This window comes from Peromyscus maniculatus, chromosome 1 (assembly GCF_049852395.1).
Source record: "Peromyscus maniculatus bairdii isolate BWxNUB_F1_BW_parent chromosome 1, HU_Pman_BW_mat_3.1, whole genome shotgun sequence".
Taxonomy (NCBI): Eukaryota; Metazoa; Chordata; class Mammalia; order Rodentia; family Cricetidae; genus Peromyscus; species Peromyscus maniculatus.
In genome coordinates this window covers 20456891-20475041 of record NC_134852.1, presented here as the reverse complement: position 1 = coordinate 20475041, position 18151 = coordinate 20456891, and positions in this window count along the sequence as shown.

The following is an 18151-nucleotide window of genomic DNA, read 5'->3' as shown; positions in this document are numbered from 1 at the left end:
AGTGCCTGTCCTGGATCTCGCTCTGTAGACCAGGCTGGCCTCAAACTCACCTGGCTCTTCCTCCCAAATGCTGAGATTAAAGGCGTGTGCCACCACCACCCGGCATGCTTTTATGTTTTAAAGTAACAAGGCACATCTTTGTTTTTTACCTTTGAAGGTGGTCTCAGGGGCTGGAGAGATAGCACTGGCTGCTCCTCCAGAAGACCTGGGTTCAATTCCAAGGACCCACATGGCAGCTCACACCTCTGTATATGACAACATCACACATATATGCATGCAGGCAAAACACCAATGCACATAAAATTTTTTACTTATATAAAAAATTTAAAAGAAGAAAGTGATCTCATTGGACTTGTATTTCAGGAAATTTTGTTTCTTTTTTCCCCTGTTTTATTAAAAAGAGCTTATTTTCTCATACCATATATCTTGATTACAGTTTCCCCTCCTTCTACATCTCCCAGTTTCTCCCCACTTCTAGATCTACTCCCTCTCTGTAACGCATTAGAAAAGAACCAGTTTTTAAGAGGTAACAAAATAAAATATAATAAGATAAAACATAAATCATTACCTCAAAACTGGACAATGCAAACCAACAGAAGGAAAAGGGCCCTGGGAGAAGGCACTAGAATCAGAGACACACTTGTCCATACATTCAGGAGTCCCATAAGAAACCGAAAGCCATACTACATATGCACAGGAGCTGGTGCAGACTCATGTCAGCCTTGTGCCTGCTGCTTCAGTCTCTATGCGTTCATATGAGCTTTGCTCACATCGATTTAGAGGGTCTTATTCTCCTGGTGTGCTCCATCCCCTCTGGCTCTTCCACTCCGTCCACCTCCTTTTCCATAGGGTTTCCTGAGCTCTTAGAGAGGAGATTTAATGAAGACACCCCTCACCCCCTCTCTCTCCCATGCATGTGTGATGTCTGGCTGTGGGTCTCTGTAACTGCTCCCATCTGCTACAGAAGGAAGCTTCTCTGATGGTGTCTGAATAAAGAATATGAGCATATTATTGCTACTTTTCATTGTTCAGACCAGTAGTACTTGGCTCTAGCATAGGTTTCTGGGTGATATGGTCTCTGGTCCTTGGTTACCCAAGCAGTTTTGAGTATTGGTTCAATCTTGTAGGCCTTAAGCCAAAGTAGACATCGGTTGATTACTCCCACATATTTTATGCCTCTATTGTTCTAGAATATTCGGAAGGCATGAAAAATTGTAGATCAAAGACTTTGTGCCTGGCTTGGTGTTTACATTTCCCTTTGGTAGCCTACAGAGTACCTTCCCATACCAAAGACACTTGAAGATGGAGGTGAAGGTTATTCATAGGCACCAGCTCAATTCTCCATGTTCAATGAGTTGTGTAGATGTTGTCTTCAGCAATGGGGCTATACATCTTGTCAAAAAAGGTCAAAACACATTTTCAGGTGAAAATACATTGGCTATGACCAGGGCTTGTAGTTTTTCTGTAAATGATGGTGTGTGATTCTAACAGTGGTGGAGAAAGACTGATAGAAATGTGCTAGACTCTTTGTATTCATCTGTCCTGGTCCTAATAGAGGGGTCCCTGGGTTTCCCTCAATAGAGTCTGTAAGGCACCCTGCAGGGCCTGGAAGAGTGGGAAGGGGCAGGGAAGGCTGCCAAATAAGTTCTTCTGTGATTCCTCATGGGATGGGCAAGGAGTGTTTTGTGTATGCCTGCAGGCAACTCAGGATCCAGCCAGGAGAGTCTCTCAAGTCACAAATAATTCTGTGGAAGAGATGACTTCTCAGAAGGGGGTATAAAAGTCTCCTGAGGCACCTTTCAGTTGGACCCTGGTCCTGGTGAAGCATCTGCTGAGGAAGGTTTAATATTAGCACCGGCAGGCCAGAGCTCTGGCCAAAAGGAACACAGGTGGTGCTGAAAGCGCAGAGGATGCAGGTAGAGATGGGGGAATGGGACAGATGAAGGGGGAGTTTTCTCCAATTCCTCAGAGGATGCAGGTAGAGATGATGGAAAGGGGCAGATGAAGGGGGAGTTTTCTCCAATTCCTCAGAGGATGCAGGTAGAGATGAGGGAAAGGGGCAGATGAGGGGGGAGTTTTCTCCAATTCCTCAGAGGATGCAGGTAGAGATGGGGAAAGGGGCAGATGAAGGGGGAGTTTTCTCCAATTCCTCAGAGGATGCAGGTAGAGATGGGGGAACGGGACAGATGAGGGGGAATTTTCTCCAGTTCCTCAGAGGGTGCAGGTAGAAATGGGGGGAAACAAGGGGCAGATGAAGAGGGAATTTTCTCCAATTCCTCAGAACAAAATGGGCTTTTTAGGTTCTGATCTGTTCTTTAAAAAAAGAAACCTAAATTATCGTCATAGTCTTATAGTTTTACTTGAGATAAGCCTCTAGCCATTTTGGGCAAGTGACAACCACATCTTGCCAGCAACCAATGAAGTAAAAGTGATCCAGTGCCCTGGTTCCCTGTGGTATAACTACCCCCTTATCCAGCAATCCTCAGAAGGCCATCCTAAATGAAGGCCAGTCATTCCACAGAACAGGAGACAGTTTAACATGATAGTCTGCATACTCCTTTCTTAAATTCTTTACTATGCAATCCTGGGAGGGAGTTTTCTGTGGTATCTTCCCATTTCATCCCACCAGATGGCATTCACACACAAGAGGAAGACGGAAAAGACTAGGACTTCTGGATTGGTTTTCACTAGCTTGGAGCGTTGCTCATCCATTGCTCCAAAACAAACATTCTTGGGAATCCCATACCAGCCTAATAGTCAGAAGTTACTCAAGAGCTGTGCTCTGTTTCTTTACCAGAGTACTCAAACAGCTCTGGAACATCAGAAGTTGATCAGACTACTTTTCCATTCAGTCAAGTGGGCTAACATGTGGTGATGTTTTATTTGTTCTTAAATGTGGTGGTATTTTATTTGTATTTTAATAAATAAAGTTTGCCTGGAGATCAGTGGAAATAGCAAGCCATTTTAAGTTAACACAAAAGTCAGGCAGTGGTAGCACATGCCCTTAATCCGATCACTTGGCAGGCAGGGTCTCTGAGTGTTCAAGGTCACACTAGGGAACAGAGCCAAGCATGGTGACACATGCCTTTAATCCCAGTACCAACCATAGAGACCTGGAGGTCTGTACAGACAGGAAGTAACAAGGAAGTCAGGTAGCTGGGCTAAGAGCCAATGAGAGGGCAGAACAGCAAGGCAATAAAAGCCTGGGTAGACAGGAAGTCATGGCATTTTGGAAGCTGTTGAGCTGGTGAGGTAAGGTGGCCAGTAGCTATTCCTATTTCCCTGATTTCTAAGGCTTTCATCCCTATATTTAACTCCTTGTTTTTTATTTAATAAGACTGCTTAAAAATTCGTCTACACTAATAAAAACCAAAACCACATGATCCTGAATTCTTACCAGTCTGGTGGGTGGTACTCTCTGATATGATCCCTGAGTCTGGGTTCTTTTGACTTTCAGGGCCCCTGGCATGGTACCCCAGGAGACTAATCTCTAGAAAATAGAGGGAGATATTAACAGGAGATATAGATTAGATAGATAGATAGATAGATAGATAGATAGATAGATAGATAGATAGGAGAGAGGTTGAAGAAATATAAAGAGGAGAAGAAAAAGAAACAGGGATGAAGAGGGGAGAAGAGAGTCAATAAATGCGAAGAGGGGTAGGTCTGAGATACAGCAATAGAATCACTAAGATAAGAAAAGGCATGAAGGCTAGGCTAGAATTAGATAGTGTAGACAGGCAAGGGAATGACCAAAGCCTCGAGGTCCCTTATTCTAGAATAAAGAGAATTCATTGAGAACATGACATTAGGCTTACCTGTGGTCCTGCTTCCCGGCAGTTTACTGTGTGTCATTCACAATCCTTGGCACTTCTACACCTCAACTTCCTCCTCATCAAAGGAATCCTGCTTGGGATCAACTATAATAGGTAGTCAGTCCTGAAAAGCCAAAGAAGGGATTACAGCCACCTTAAAAGAAATTCTTAGATGTTAGAATTACATTTAAAAATTAGAATGAAGCTAGCAAGGGAGGTCAATGGGTAAAAGTGCTTGCTAACAAGACTCATGATCTTACTTCCATCTCTCTGACCTATACAATGCACACATGCACCATGATGGGAGCACACACATACAAAATAAGTAAATAAATGGTAAAAAGTAAATTTTTAAAAATTAATACACAGCAGGGTGTGATGGCTTACTTCTTCAATGCCAGCACTTGAGAGGCTGAGGCAGGAGGCTATGAGTTCAAGGCCAACCTGGACTACATGATGAGTAAAGGACTAGCCTGGGTGACAAAATGAGATCCTGTCTCAAAAAAAAAAAAAAAAAACTCAGACCAGCAATCCTCAGGATCACACCTAGTGCTATGATGCAACACCAGATGCAGCCTCCCTTCCCCCATCCACACCTTCCGTGGATCCCACAGACCATTCCTCCCTGGCCTCCCTCCCTGTTCCTGCATCGCTGTATCCCATTCACTAACTCAGGCAGACAGCCCCTCTTCAACCAAAGGCCTCACCTGCCAGATGACCAGGCAGGCTGCATGTAGACCTTGTTCACTCTTTTTGTTCCCCTAGACCTAATCAGCAGGGTAGCCATCTCCCCCTAGCCTCCCATTCCCTGAGCCTTCAACACCAGAAACCAGCCAAGCTGGTCAGTAAAAGAGGCAACATGCAGCCAATACATTCCCTGAAAATTCAGAGAGGAAGCAGAAACCAAGAAACAAAATACAACCCAGCAAAGACAAACCCAGAAATTAATACCTAGACCTATAATCACCCCAAACCCAAATGCCTAGATGCTAGTATAAGACCACAATCAATAACAGCCAGAACAACAAGACTCTACCAGAGTCAAGCTACCTTACCACAACAGGCCCTGAATATTCCAACATAGCTGAAGCATAAGAAAAAAGACCCTAAAACCAACTATATGAATATGATAGAGGTCTTTAAAGAGGAAATGAATAAACTTTTTAAAGAAATCCAAGAAAACACAAACAAATAATTGGAGGAAATTAATAAATCTCTCAAAGAAAGCAAGGAAAACAGAAACAACCCATTGGAGGAAATGAATAAATCCCTTAAAGAAAGCAAAGAAAAAATCCAGTTTCAGGAAACAAATAAAACTGTTCAAGACCTGAAAATGGGAAAAGAATAAAGAAAACATAAGCTGAGGGATTCTAGAAATGAAAAACTTGGGAATTTGAACAGGAACTACAGAGGCAAACTTCACCAACAGAATAAAAGAGATGGAAGAAAGAATCTCATGCATTGAAGATATGATAGAAGAAATGGATGTATCAGACAAATGAAATATTAAATCTAAAATATTCCTAACACAAAACATCCAGGAAACCTGGGATGCTCGGCAAAGACCAAACCTAAGAATAATAGGAATAAAGGAAGGAGATGAATCCCAATTCAAATGCTCAGAAAATATTTTCAACAAAATCAGAGAGGAAAATTTTTCTAACCTAAAGAAGGAGATGCATATAGAGACACAAGAAAAATACAAAACATCAAATATATTGACCAGAGCTGGGCGGTGGTGGTGGCGGCGGCGGCGGCGGCGGCGGCGGCGGCGGCGGCGGCGGCGGCGGCGGCGGCGGCGGCGGCGGCGCACGCCTTTAATCCTAGCACTCGAGAGGCAGAGGCAGGCAGATCTCTGTGAGTTCGAGGCCAGCCTGGCCTCCAAAGCGAGTTCCAGGAAAGGCGCAAAGCTACACAGAGAAACCCTATCTCGAAAAACAAAAAAACAAAAAAAAAAAAAGTAGATTGACCAGAAAAGAGAGTCCCCTAGCCACATAATAACCAAAACACTAAGCATACAGAACTGAAAAAGAATATTAAAAGCTTCAAGGAGGAAATACCAAGTAACATAGAAAGGCAGACCTATTAGAACTACACATGACTTCTCAATGGAAACTTTAAAACCCAGAAGGGCTGGACAGACGTCACTGAAGACTCTAAGTAACCACAGATGTCAGCCCAGACTACTATGCCCTATGGTGATATTTTATTTGTACTAAAATGTGATTTGTATGTTAATAAATAAAGTTGCCTGGGGGGTCAGAGCTATTAGAGTCATAGCAAAAGCTGGGTGGTGGTGGTGGTGGTGGTGGTGGTGGTGGTGGTGCACACCTTTAATCCCAGCACTTGGTAGGCAGAGCTAGGTAGATCTCTGTGTGTTCAAGGATACAGCCAGCATTGGAGACACACGCCTTTAATCTCAATACCAACCATAGAAGACCTGAAGGTCTGTACAGACAGGCAGTGACGAGGCAGTCATGTGGTTGGGTTTACAACCAACGAGAAGGAAGAACAGAAAGTCTATATAAAGACAAACACACAGGAAGTAGGTCTCTTGGCTGAAGAGGATAGCTGCAGCAGTGAAGGGTAAGGCTCTTAGCTCTGACCTCTTGGGCTTTCATCCCTACATTGGCTCTGTGTTTCTTATTTAATAAGACGGTTACTTCTACATTTGGCACCCAATGTGGCAAGAATTCATTAAAAACTGCTTGGTTTAGTGGTGGGTCTGGTATCCCTCCTGGGCAGAGGCTCCCTAGCTCGGCTTAGGACTCAGGTCTGCTGGAGCTACCGCTAATTGCAGTAGCTACACACAACTGCAGATAGGCTGCTTTTGGCTGAAATGCCAACGCATGTGGTCGGAGCTTAAGGAACCGGAGCCCAGGCTTGACTGGGCTCAAGCGGGAACACGTGGCTCAATTTAAACTTTTAGCCAGAACTCGTGGCTACACTTGCTTGCTTGCTTCTTTGCTTTCTCTTTCTCTCTTTCCTCTCTCTCTCTCTCTCTCTCTCTCTCTCTCTCTCTCTCTCTCTCTCTCTCTCTGGATTCACACCTCGGTGCTGTGGGATGGTCTGTATGTCAAATTGCTCTGATTGGTCAATAAATAAAACACTGGCCAGTGGCTAGGCAGGAAGTATAGGTGGGAATAACAGAGAGGAGAAAAGAAAGAACAGAAAGGTGGAAGGAGTCACTGCCAGCCACTGCCATGACAAGCAGCATGTGAAGATGCCGGTAAGCCACAAGCCACGTGGCAAGGTATAGATTTATGGAAATGGATTAATTTAAGCTGTAAGAACAGTTAGCAAGAAGCCTGCCACAGCCATACAGTTTGTAAGCAAAATAAGTCTCTGTGTTTACTTGGTTGGGTCTGAGTGGCTGTGGGACTGGTGGGTGACAAAGATTTGTCCTGACTGTGGGCAAGGCAGGAAAATTCTAGCTACACCTCAGACACTAGGTAGCTGTTTTGAAATCCCCTCGGATTTCTACTGTTCTATGCAGACTTGGTAAGTCAATTAAGATATCAGATATTTTAAAGGAAAGTATTTAAAAAAGAATTTTTCCCACATTAAAAAATGGGTTTTATGTATACATTGGAAGAAAATTGGGCGTTGTTTGAAATTTTAGGCAGTCTGACAATGAAACAACTATATGAGAAGATTAATGTTGATCGAATTATGCACTCATTACTTTTCTTATCTTCATTTTACTATTTAAAAAGATAGTCAATTTAAGTGCCAGGATAAAAGTTTTAGAAAAACCTGTTAAACCTGTTAAAATGAATTATAGAGAAATTCAAATTCAGACAGAAGAAAATAACAGTGAAATTGTTTCAAGATTGGATCATAAGGTTACAGAAAGAAAGCCTGTTTTCACACAGTCACCCTTAATTTACCGGGTAACCATACAGCAGTTACCTGATCAATTGAATACACAAAATATTTGGACTCCAACTGAAATGTTAGATTTATGAAGGTTTAAGGAGGCAATAGTATCATATGGCATGCATTCCCCATATGTAAAGCAAATGTTAAACTCGTGGTCAACTTATAATAGGATTCTACCACAGGACTGGCGGGAGCTGGCACAGGCTGTTCTGGAACCTAGACAGAGGCTCCAGTGGCAAATGTGGTTCAAGGAAGAGGCTAAAAATATAGAAAAACAATGGAGGGATAAAGGAATACAAGTCTTCCAGGATCAGCTTATTGGAGAAGGCCAATATGCTTCAGTACAAACACAATGTTTATATGATGTCCAAACCTTAATTCTATGTCAAATGGCCTTGAATGCTTGGGACAGATTTAAGGAACCAGGAAAGAAAACTGAGTCATTTACAAAGGTTATACAGGGCCCAAAAGAATCTTTCACAGATTTTTTACAAAGACTGGCTTCAGCAGTAAAGAGAATGGTCCCGGATTTAGAAGCTAGTCAGATAATAATTGAATCTTTGGTTTTTGAGAACGTGAATGCAGCATGCAAGAGAATAACCAGGCCACTAAAGGCAAGATCTGTACCCTTGGAAGATTGGATTAGAGAAACAGTTAATGATGAGGCTCAGGACCAAGATGATATGTGGGTAGGAGAAGCAATTTCAAAAGGTTTGAGGAATGTTAGATGTTTTGGATGTGGAAAGCAAGGACATTTGAAAAGGGACTGTAAACAGGTCATTCCTAGAAACAATGTTTCTTCAAGGAACAATGGCAACAGAATGCCCCTTCCTTCTGGAGTATGCAAAAGGTGTGGTAGGGAAAACACTACCAACGAATGTAGTAGATCAACAAGGGACAGACAGGGTAATCCTTTGCCTCAGTCTTTGGGAAACTCCCAGAGGGGCCTCAGGCAGGCCCCCATAGCAAATCCAGTTCAAACCTTTCCTGAAGTTGTAGAGGAAACCCCTACTCAGAGCAATTAAATAACCAAATGCCTATTGGAATAAATCATGTTGGTCGGGATGATGAAACAGAGAGAATAGAAAGTTCAGGAAAAAACATAAAGAAAAATTTTTGGCAAACTTCTATTAATGAACAAAGACCAAAATTAACAATAAAAATAAATGGTGTTTTGTTGTCTGATCTGGTAGATACAGGTGTGGACGTTACCATAATTACACCAGAATTTTGGCATCCAACTTGGCCTCTTCAGGAGGTAAACGTTCAACTGTTAGGAATTGGGACATTATCTCGAGTGAAACAGAGTGCAAGATGGCTTGAATGTATAGGTCCAGAAGGACAGAGAGGAAAATTAAAGCCATAGTCATGGCTAACATAGATATGAAACTATGGGGTCGAGACCTGTTACAACAATGGAATACTCAGATTAACATCCCTCCAATCTCAGAAACAAATCATAAACTAGCACATGTTTCTGAGAGAAATATTAGAAGGCATTATTTTGAGTGGTCACCAGCCATCCATATTATACAAGAGCAGGGCACAACAACTGATGATCTTCCAAAGACACCAACAGCTCTACCTTTAAAATGGTTAACAGACAAGTCTGTATGGGTTCAGCAATGGCCTTTAACCACAGAGAAACTCCAGGCTTTAGGAGAGCTGGTAGAAGAACAGTTAAATGCTCAGCATATTGAAGAATCAATCAGCCCTTGGAATTCTCCTGTATTTGTTATTAAAAAGAAATCTGGTAAATGGAGAATGGTAACAGACCTTAGAGCAATTAACAAAGTAATTCAGCCAATGGGCTCTCTACAATCTGGAATTACTTTGCCTACTCTATTACCAAAAGGATGGCCTCTCATAGTTATTGATTTAAAAGACTGTTTCTTTTCAATACCCTTACAAGAAAAAGACAGAGAAAGATTTGCTTTCACAGTGTCTTCTTATAATAATTCTCAACCGGTTAAAAGATTTCAATGGAGGGTAACTGTTTCAAAATAACAGGTCAAGAGGGGGCTGGGAATGTGCTCTCAGTGGTAGAGCACCTGCCTAGAATCCCCCAGTGAGGGGCTGGGGGTGTGGCTCAGTGGTAGAGCCCCTGCCTAGAATCCCCCAGTGAGGGGCTGGGGGTGTGGCTCAGTGGTAGAGCCCCTGCCTAGAATCCCCCAGTGAGGGGCTGGGGTGTGGCTCAGTGGTAGAGCCCCTGCCTAGAATCCCCCAGTGAGGGGCTGGGAGTGTGGCTCAGTGATAGAGCCCCTTCCTAGAATCCCCCAGTGAGGGGCTGGGGTGTGGCTCAGTGTTAGAGCCCCTGCCTAGAATCCCCCAGTGAGGGGCTGGGGGTGTGGCTCAGTGGTAGAGCCCCTGCCTAGAATCCATCACAGAGGGGCTGGAAGTGGGGAGCATGGCTCTGCACTAGATTCCTTGCAAGCTGACAACTTTTTTATGAATAAAGCCTAAAAAGCACTCATAAATTCACAGGCTTTGATTTGTTCAATGCCAGGGTCACTGGTGGACTATTGGAGGCCATAGAACACTGATTTTATATTTTCAAATGTGTGACTCCCTAAGGATTGGGGGTGGGGTTGTTACTATAACAGATAAATTCCAAAATATCAGTTAAACACAGAAACGTTTTTCTTGTTCCTTCCTATAGTCTAGGTCCTAAGCATCTCCACCTTCTTTTTATCTAATTTAATTAATTGATTTATTTATTTAACATCCTGACCACAGGGTCTCCACCTTCTTAAGCTCCATTATTAAAGCCTTACTCTTTGGGTTATGGTGCTATAGGGAGGTGATAAAAATTTGGAGAGAGAGGTGGAGCCAAGAAGGAAACCTGGTGGGACATGGCCTTAAAAGGAGTTGTGGGATCCTAGTCTCATTTTGGTCAGGCCTCCCTAAGCACACACCTATATTCATGAAGGGAAAACTTGCTCTCCCCATATCTCCTCTGCACAGATTTATTGGTGCATTTGTTTATTCAGTGCATGTTTGTTAAGTGACCTTAAGTTCGGGGTTCTGTTTTATGAACAAGGGATGCAGCTATAAGTCGAATCTAGCACCCCCACTGAAAAAGCTTACACTGAATGAGACTGTAGATCATAGACAATACTTTCAGATTGGAAAATTCCTTCAGGGACATGCTGAATAAAGCATGATAAAGACAAATGATGCAGGTAGTGAGCAGTTTGTCATGAGTAAAGAACAAGAACTACAGAGAGTAGAAGAGGAATGGCATTCAGGGTGGGATAAAGGACATGAGAACAAAAAACCAGAGGTGCCATGGGGTAAGGTCAAAGAGATGTTCATCAGAGAGTGAGAACACACGGGTCAGGAGGGTCTGGATTATGGAGGATTGTAACCCAGTTAAGAAGATCAGGCCATCTGCTGAGTTGCTTCACAGATGGCTAATAGTATTCATTACGATTGGGTTCTTACTAACAGCTCTGAAGGATAACCTTAATTCCATGCGCAGGGGCCATCTGTCCTTTCCATCTCTACAAACTACCATGTACTTAGTGCATCCCATGGTAGAGGAAACACTTTAGTGATGGTGATGATGATGGTGGTGATAATGGTGGTGATGATAATGGTGGTGGTGGTGATAACAACATGACAGTGTTAATCATGACAGAGGCAGCTGGTGCTTGTTAAGCAGCACTCATGCTTCATGTATACTTTAAGTAGTTTCAAGATTTAAACCTGTTTAAACTTCACAACATCTCTGAGAGCCACAGGTGGGAAATAGCATGTTACTTAAGAAACTGCAGCCAGTTTTAAAAGTAGAAGTCTCTTCATTTTTGCTAATCCATCCCTCATAGTCCAGAACAAGGGATGAGGCAATTCTGCAAACAGCTTGAAGATGGACTTCATATTGCTCATCCATACTAGTAGAGCACTGACTATTGTAACAATAGTTTACAATAATGTTTAAGTTCATTTAACACATCATGGTGCAAGTTATGTAGAAAAGCATTTGCTGGTAGACAGAGGACAAGGTCTTCTGTTTCATCTCTATTATTCCCAGGGACTCAGATCTCTCTCTCTTGAGTTTCCCAATCATGCTCCTATTTGAAATTTAGAACCCAGTGACTCTTCACTGTAGAGCATGCCTGTGCATCATGGGATGTAGGAGAGTGGCAGGTGCTAGACCCAGAACGATCTGACTCTCCACCAGCTGTAACAACCAAAAAAAACTGTCTAAACTCAGTGGTAGCAAGGAATACAGTTTCCCCTCCTTCACCAAGCATGTTGATGTGTTCTTAACTGGCAGATGACAGAGGATGCTGGACAGAGGATTCCTTGATAATTGTTTTGAGCTGGAAGATATCAAACACCATTTCCACTACAGAGTACTGGAGAGGCGGGGAGGAGTGGAGGGATTGCCTACCAGATTATTTTTACTTGTGGATTCCCTCATTATGTCACTAAAGGGGAGAGCAAAATAAGAAAATAGAAAATCAAATAGGAAAATCAGAGAAATGCAAGAATGGAGGCTGTGAACCTGGACTAGCAGACAAGAAAGCTTAGCAGGTATTCCATCTTTACTTCAAACATGGTGTTCACTTTACATGACTCCTTGGTGGTGTGAAAATGTGAATGTTGGCAAGGACAGCACTCCCTGGGATGTAAGAGCAAATATTAAGTATCTAGCATTGAGTGGTGAAAAAATAAAGTAACACTCTATATACTTTGGTTCTAATTTGCATTTTACCTTTTCTTATGATTCTTTTATTTTTTAAAAAATCTGTTTAGCTTTATTTCCTCTGGTATTCTCTAAACTTGGTTTATTCTGTCAGTTGTTTTTTTTTCCAGCATGAATTGTGACTAATTCGCCACTCTGGGGTCTATGAACATATTGACTAAAACATGAAATTCTCATTTTCATACAGAAAAATAAAAACATCAAGGGATTGAGTTTCCCAAGCTTAACAACTCAAATGTCACCTTCTCTTTGTTTCCCATATCTAGATACCACCAGAAATTACTACTTACTTGGCATCTTCTTTTGGTTCCCATCCCCTTTAGTTCAACTTTCTTAAAATCATCATTTCTTTGATATAATAAAAAAAAGTCAGTAGTACTGTCTGTGCATGGGGAATGCAAATAAAAAGCTCTATGAAAAGCCTGCTGTCAAATTTCACTAGATACTACTGTTCAAATAAGGCTGGGAGGTAAGTCCTGCCCTCCTTTTTGCTAAAAGGGGAGATTATGAAATTAGACAGTAGAGATGTAGCCGCATTAAATTGAAGCTTTCCCTTTTCATAATCAGAATGATTCAAAAGACCATTGGAAGGGATTTATTTTTCTCTCGGTCTATGATGTTTCAATATGAGTCATTATGCGTCCCTGTTTATCTACCACAGTCTTTGTCAAACACTAAGATGAATTTTTGTAACATTGCTGGTGCCTATTCCACTCTCTTAGAAAGGTATCCAGAATGATTTACCTTGTTTACCTTTGTTGTATCGGAAACATGTCCTCGTGAGCTTTAACTATCACCTAGATGCAATCTAGAGTCACCTGAGAAAGAAATCTCACTTAAGGAAGTACCTAGATCAGATTGGCCTGTGGGCATATCTGTGGAGGAAGGTCTTGACTGTTAATTGATGTGAGAGAGCCCAGCCCACTGTGGGCAGTGCCATCTCTATGCAGGTGGTCCTGGGATACATAAGGAAACTAGCCTGAAAGACAAATATGGTAGGTACTCACTCATAAGTGGATATTAACTTTAAAATAAAGGATAATTATGCTACAATCCACAGACCTAGAGAGGCTAAGTAACAAGAAGGGCTGAAGGGGGACACCCAGGTCTCACTGGGAAATAGAAATAGAAGGTATTTCATGAGTGGACTGAGGGCTGATGGGGATGAGAATATTGAGTGATGTGGGGGAAGAGTACTGAAAGAACTACCGGAAAGAGAGGGGCATATCTGGGTCAGGTAAAACCCTGGCACAAGGGATGACTCCAGCTAAGACTCCTAGCAATAGCAGATACAGAACCTTAAATGGCCATCTCCTGTGACCAAGCAAGATTTCAAGTGGAGGGAATAGGAAAACAACCCAGCCACATACCCTTCGACCTCCAGTCTGCCCTTTCGTATAGGACGTGCTGGGGTAAGGGTGGGCTAGAGATTGAGAGAGTGGCCAACCAATGACTGGTCTAGCCTAAAATCCATGCCAGGAGAGTAATCCCACCTTTGACACTGCCTGGAGCACCAGGACGGAAAGGTTGGATGACCCAGAGACCTAAGATAGAACCAAACATGACTGGAGAAAAAAAAAATGTCAAAGTAATTATGCCCAACTCTATTCTGCTATACACATAGATTGGAGGCTAGCCCAGTTGTCATCAGAGAGGCTTTATTCAGCAACTGATGGAAATAGATGCAGACTAGAGGTTAAACATTAGGTGGAGCTCGGGGAATCCTGCACAAGAGGGGGAAAAAGGATTGTAGGAACCAGAGGGCTCAGGACTCCACAAGAAAACCCACAGAATCAACTAACCTGGGCTCATAGGGGTTCACAGAGACTGGACAGACAACCAGAGAAGCTGCATGATACTGACCTAGGCACTCTGCATATATGTTAGAGTTGTGTAGCATGGTCCTCTTGTGGGACTCCTAACAGCAGGAGCAGGTGCTGTCTCTAACTCTTTTTCTGGATTTTGGGATCCATGGGAGACCTGCCCTTTCCTGAACAGAAACAGAGGAGGAGTGGATTGGGGGTTGGAAACAGAGGGAGGTGGGGGAGGGACTAGGAGGAGAGAAGGGAAGGGAAACTGCAGCCAGGATGTAAAATTAATTAATTACTTAATTAAATGATCAATTAATTGATTTTTTAAAAAAGAAAGCTATCCTGGGTCCAGCTAGCAAGCAGCACCCTCCATAGTTCCTGCTGTATATCTTTGGCTATGAAGTGAGTACCTTGGTCCAAGGTAATGCTGTGTGGAACAAGCAAGCTTGCCTTCAAGTTTCTACTTGAGTTCCTGGCCTGACTTAACTCAGTGATAGGCTGTAACTGTAACATGAAATGGAGCTCTTTCCTCCCTTAATTTGCTTTTGGTTAGAGTGTGTCTAACCACAGCAACAGAAATCAAACTAAAACAAAATGCTCTTCCTAGTCCTCTTGACCTAAACATAAAGTAGGCACAAGCTTGCATATCACTAGTGAGCTGGATTCACGGAGTAGATATGCAGCCTTCAAACCATCATGAGAACTGCCAATCTATGTGTGCTACTACACATACAACACAATACCAGAGACTGGGTGGCTTATGAACAATAGAAACGTGTTCCTCACATGTCTTGAGGCTGAGGCCTTCAAACAAAGACACTGGATGATTTAGAGTCTGATAAGGGCCATCATTCATGGTTCGGATAACAACTTTGCATTGTAAATCTCACATGATCCTAGAGAGTAGCCACATGGGGTCTCTTTAATAAGGGCTGTGCTCCCATTCGTGAGGGATTTACCCTCACGACCTCTCAGTGCTTAATGACATTACCTTAAGGACTGTGGGGGTTTTTTTTTGTGTTTTTAAATCAACTAATTTATTTACTTATCTTGTTTATTTTTTGTTTGTTTGTTTTTTGAGACAGGGTCCCACCATGCTGGCCAGGAACTTATTATGTAGCCCAAAGTAGCCTTGAACTATAGCAATTCTCTTACCTCAGTCTCCTGAGAACTGGGTATCACAAGCACAAGCCCCTAAGTTTAGCTGAGGCCTGGCATTTCAAGCTATGAATTTGAGGAACACAAACTTTCAGATTAAGCTGTGTCCTCACTTTATTTGTTGTCATGATTCCTTTCTGATTTGTCTTTCAGAAAACACTGAGTTGTATCTCCTTTCTTCTACATGGGAAGGTTTCTCTTCACCTGCACTTCATTCTATAGAATTGCCACTTGGTGTTCACTCACATCAACTTTTAGAGTCTGATGGAAGTACTGCACAATGCTATAGTCTGGGGAGCTAATAAAATTGATTTCTCATAGTTACATTTCTCTGTCTGCACATTTTCAATAGGGCAAATTTCCAAAGGGACCATGTTAATGTGCATGGCATCCTTAGATAGGACTGTGTCTTTTTGGAAAAATTTTTTAAGATTTTATTTTATATGTATGTGTATGCCTGCATATAGGTATGTGCACCATATGGATACAGGGCCTGAAGAGGTCAAAAGGGGGTGATAGATCCCCTGGAACTGGAGTTACAGACAGTTGTGGGCCAACTAATGTAGGTGCTGGAAACTCTTTATAAGAACAGCAAGTGCTCTTAATCACTGAGCCATCTCTCCAACTCCAACCATATCTTTAAAAAATACTATTTATATACATAGAAAATGTTCTTGAGCTGGGTGGTGGTGGTGCACATCTTTAATCCTAGCACTCAGGAGGCAGAGGCAGGCAGATCTCTTTGAGTTCAAGGCCAGCCTGGTCTACAGAGTGAGCTCCAAAGCTACACAGAGAAACCCTGCCTCAAAAAAAAAAAAAAAAAAAAAAAAACACCAAAGAAGAAGAAGAGGAAAAGAAGGAGAAGAAGGAGAAAATGTTCTTGAAAGCCAAACACTTGATGCTAATACCAGTTAGGTATCCTTTCTGAAGCACTCAGGACCAGAAGCATCTGGAGTTTTTGTTTTTCATATTTTGGAATAACTGTACATATTTAATGAGCTATTTTGGGATCAGCTAAACATGGATTTCATTTATGTGATTTATATAAAGATCCTGGGGTCATTTAATACAATATTTTAGGATATTTGTGTTTTGATCACAGTCCATAAAATGATGTCTGCTGTGGTATTTTCCTGTGGAGCCATGTTGGTGCAATAATCATTTCAGAATTTGTAATACTAGATGCTGATGCCATAATAGGTAACAAAGTTAATAATGACAGTGTTAAAATCGTGCTCTCAAAGTGAAGATATCATCATATTTAAGACCAATCCAGCAAATGGACCATCATATTGTTTCTTACTTTGGATGTTAATACGTGGGGAAAGAGATCAGAAAGATGGTTCAGAGGTTAAGAGCATTAGCTACACTGCAAAGGACTGGAATTCCATTCCCAGAACCCACACAGTGGCTCTCAGCCATCTGTAACTCCAGCTCCGGGGTCTTATGCCCTCTCCTGGCCTCCATGACACTATACTCATATGCACACACCCACATAGATACACATACACATTTGCATTAAAATAAAAAATGAAATCTGAAAAGATTCTGCACCCCAATACACCTCTCCACCGACGCAGCAATCCAAACCAGACCAAATCAAAACAAATTAAGAAAAAGCCCCAGTTTAATAAAATGCTCCTGGGAGATTTTCCAGCCCCCAGAAAGGAGACAGGGAAGAGAGACCAAAAATCCACATGTCTGTTTTCTGAGGTGCAGTTTAAATGTCCTGTGGGAGTGGTCTTGAGCATCTCTGGGGGAGGAGCAGAGTTTGGGGAGAGAGAGATGAGGGAGGGAAATTGAGGTGGAGCTTCCACCAGAACAAAATCTTTTTTTTTTTTAAAGGAGAAAAGAGAAACTCCAGGACATTTTTGAGGATTGCATGATTTCTGATATTTTTGTTCACAAAGGCAAAAGACATTATGCCTGTTTGAGCCAACCACTTAGTGTTAAATTTTTCCAACTAATTCCTGCTTTTGAGTATTTAGGATTTTCTTTTCTCTGGTACCATTGATCTTGAGCTTCTGGTGAAAGGTACCCCCTCTTTATAATAAATATAACATTCATTTCACTATTTTGAAATCAAATTTATATATGGCAAGCCCTAATTATTTGACTGACAGACAGAAATAAAGGGAAGTAAAGTAATAAGTAGCCCAGCAGGGTGGTGCACATCAGCATTTGAGAGGCAGAGACAGTGGGTTCTCTGAGTTCAAGGCTGGGCCTGGTCTACAAAGTGAGTTCCAGGATAGCCAGAACTGTTACACAAGGAAACTCTGTCTCTAAAACCAAAGAAAAGAAAAGAAAATATATGGAAAGATATCAAAGCTGAGATATTAAAAAATGGTCAAAAGCTTTCCATAAAAAAGTAATTTTTTAATCACTAAAGCTAAGTATTAGTTCAAAAAGTGTCCATATGGCTTGAAGAGATGGTTCAGTATGTAAAGTTCCTGTCAACAGAGTGTGGTTCTGGAGTCCTGACCCCTAGCATCCACCTAAATGCTAAGCAGGCATAGAGGCCTGGTCTATGTTCCAGGCTTTACAAATGTTTCAGAAATGAATGGGAAGTCTCTTCCAAACCTGAGGTTTGTAATTAAGCAGTTTGTTGAATGATGATTGATTGATGATAAAACAACTCTTCCCTGTGTAGCCTAAGAAAGCTGAGCCATTTGTGAACTCTGTTCTGCACAGATTATGTACAATGTCTCTTTCTCTCTACCTTTTACCATAAAGTCTGTCTTAGTTTGGGTTTCTGTCACTGTGAACAGACACTA